Raw genomic sequence first — 3,317 nt, 5'->3', positions numbered from 1 at the left:
GCTGGTTCTACTCCTGCCCTAAGATTTTACGACTTACTAAAATAATGACTAAATTTCGATACTATAAATGGTAAAGTAGACTATCAGTACCTCTACTAATTCACCTTCAGTGTGTTATATTCGTGGTAACAAGGAGCACAAAATACTGATCGCTTTGCTTCGATACAACCCAAAAGAAGCAGAACTGGTATTAGAAAGATAGAAAATGCACTTTAAATGTTTAAGCAGTTGTCCATATTTTCCCCTCAATACAAGAAAAAAGACTAGTTTTGAGCCGGTCTTTGTAGTCAAAACACGATCCTTTTCAGGAATTGCCCGTTCGCTGATAATGACAAAGTAGTCACGTATGGTTGTAGACTTTATACGAGTTAAATTTGTACTTGCAGCAACGTATCACCCATAGATCGCGGCACCACGTCATGTAGTCAGCGTTCCTGTTTTGACAAATGGTTACTTGCCAATAGAAACGATCTCTTTTATATGAATTCTGACATACACTTCCATAATGCAGCAGGGAATGGCTCGGCTGCACGCAGTTCATGTGAACCGAGATGAGACGCTTATCAGAGCAGATGGTACGTACAATAGATCCCGAATTAAGAATTTAGGATCAACCAATGAGGGATTCTTTTGGGATAGCAACTCACGATGTGGCAAACTAAATTAGATAGAGCAAAAAATCACATCTTATCAGAGCTCCTTGGGATGCAGCTTAAAATGGAAGTAGAAAATAATGTATCTGATCCATTTCCACTAACTATACCTATGAATAACACGAGGAGCTACAGCGACAAATATTAATTGTGGCAACTTTCACTGAACATCTTTCCTGCCATGACTGCAGCATCTATCCTTAGATCCTCACAATATTCTACAACGTAAGTATATTTGAACAATACTCTCTTAAAAATCGAGTGAAAATATTCACTCATGAAGGAGTGAATTTAGAGTGAAATTGGAGTGAATTTTAAGTGAAAATGTTCATTTTCACTCATTTTGGAGTGACCTCAGGAATCACTCGAAGATTTTGGAGTGATCCCTGAGGTCACTCTAAAACAAGTGAAAATGAACATTTTCACTCAAAATTCACTCCAATTTCACTCTATATTTATTCTTTTTTGTATTCACTCCTTCAAGAGTGAATATTTTCACTCGATTTTTCAGAGAGTACAAAATCATTTTATCATGAAAGGTATGAAAATGAAACTGAATAATCAAAATACACCCGAGACCTCCAAAGAAGAAGAGAGTCTATGAACTAAGGTGGGAAAAACGTAATCAAGGAATTCAATCAAAGGAAAAGAAAAGGCGAAATGGGCCACTTGTGCCTTGAGGAGAAACGGGCCACAGCCACGAACGAAGGGAACGCAATCAACCGTCGATCGGAACTAATGAATGAATGGAGACCCAGTCCATTCGCCTGAAAATCTCCGAAAAGCGTGAAACCGCGGACCGATCTAGACTTGAGAGGTATGTGTACTGCTGCTCGGCTGCCTTTGCATCGAGCCTTGACAGTGTGTTCATACAAAAGGGTAACCGAAGTTCAAAGGTCAGCTATGCATGGGCGTCACCAGGGGGGGGGGAGGTGCGTTGGGTGCGGACGCACCCCCCTTCAGACAAAAAAAAAAAAAAAAAAAAAAAAAAAAAATCACCACTTCAGTCTGCGAGCGGCCTCAACGCCGGACGCTAAATAATTATTCTTGGCTTCTTCTGTTTTATTTACTTTTTTTTTTTTTATTTTGCACCAGGGACAACAAAATCATGGGCAAAACAATTCTCATCCTGGGCTCTGTCAGCACTGATTTTATACATATCTACGAGTATTCTATAGTGTTTACTATTTATTGACCGCACTGTACATCCGTACGGTACGGAACATGTATACGTTTGCATGTACGTGTGCTACTTACAAGTATGTAGGGTATATGTATACAGCACGTTACTTCTGACCAGTCCATATTGATAATGCGAGCCCAAGTGCGAGCCTTAGCCTCATAAAAACAAATGGAGGGGCAAGTATATCATTTTGCCCCCCCCCCCCATAATTCCCGAGACGAAAAGATTTCTTGCTTTTTTGCCTGAAAAAGAAGTTTACCCCCATAAAAACATTGGAAGGGCAGGCATATTATAATAATTATTTTGCCTCCCATATTCATAGTGAGATGAGAAGATTTTCTTGCTTTTTGACAGAAAAAAAAAAGTTGCCTCCATCAAATGTTCGAGGGGCAAGCGCACCATATCTGCCCCACCCCACATAATGATCATTCCCGCGATGAAAAAAAAATTCTTTTTTTTTTGTTTTGTTAGAAATCTGTCCAATTATTTCACCCAAAGTATGCACCAGATGGCAGGTTGCTGAATTTCAATTCTAAAAAGCAAAGTCTCTCTCGTGTGGGAGGGGGATACCTCTTCCCACACCTTCCCCCGTTCGGTCTATTTTCCATGGACCTAATACACCTATACATTGACAAATTTACAAACCTAATGTTTCATCGAAAGTGTGAACCAAATCTGTCACTTTACTTATGAAAAAAAGTGGGGAAGGGGATATTATCTCCTTTCAATTAACAATTAAGCCTTTCCCAATGCCGTAGCTAAGGGGGGGGGGGGGAGCAATGGGGCAGTCGCTCCCCCCCCCCCAAGATTTTGGAAGGCGGAAAAAAATATAATCGAATATGGGAGAGAGGTATCTTACCACCCTCCCATTGCCTTGTCCCTTCAATAGACTTAGTACACTATGGGGAATGACAATTTCCGGATTTTCCACAAAAAGTGTGCTTCAGATCGCTTTATTTCAATTCTAAAAACTCAGAAGCTCAGTCGAGCGGGAGGGGGTATCCCCCTCCCACATCCTCCCAATAAGCACTACCTCACTATACTTTGTACGTACACAGAGATGATGCACACTCGGAATAAGAGCCATTAACATTTCACCGGAAAAAGAAAAAAAAAATATTTGTTTAAATTATTATTTTTGGGAGCGGCCTGCGGAAAAAAAAAAAATTACTTAGAGTTGAATTGCACCAAAATTTTGCACCATATCGTTGAATTACATGTCTGAAAATACAAAATCATCTTTGTTTGGGAGGAGAAATGCCCCTTTATTATGTACACCTTATGCATGTTTTTTTTTTCTGTTTGATTGCTTAATAGACAGCGTTCATAATAATTAGTGTAAGAATCAATACAAAAAGTTTCACCACTTTATAGGCAAATTGTTAAATGATGATTTACATCAAAATGTTCTGCTACCTATGTGGGACTGTTTCAAGTCGATAAAACACGCAAAAACCTGCATCAAATTGCACCATTTACAA

This window comes from Diadema setosum, chromosome 14 (genome assembly GCF_964275005.1).
Source record: "Diadema setosum chromosome 14, eeDiaSeto1, whole genome shotgun sequence".
In the NCBI taxonomy this organism is placed as follows: Eukaryota; Metazoa; Echinodermata; class Echinoidea; order Diadematoida; family Diadematidae; genus Diadema; species Diadema setosum.
Note: the sequence above shows the minus strand (reverse complement) of the source record.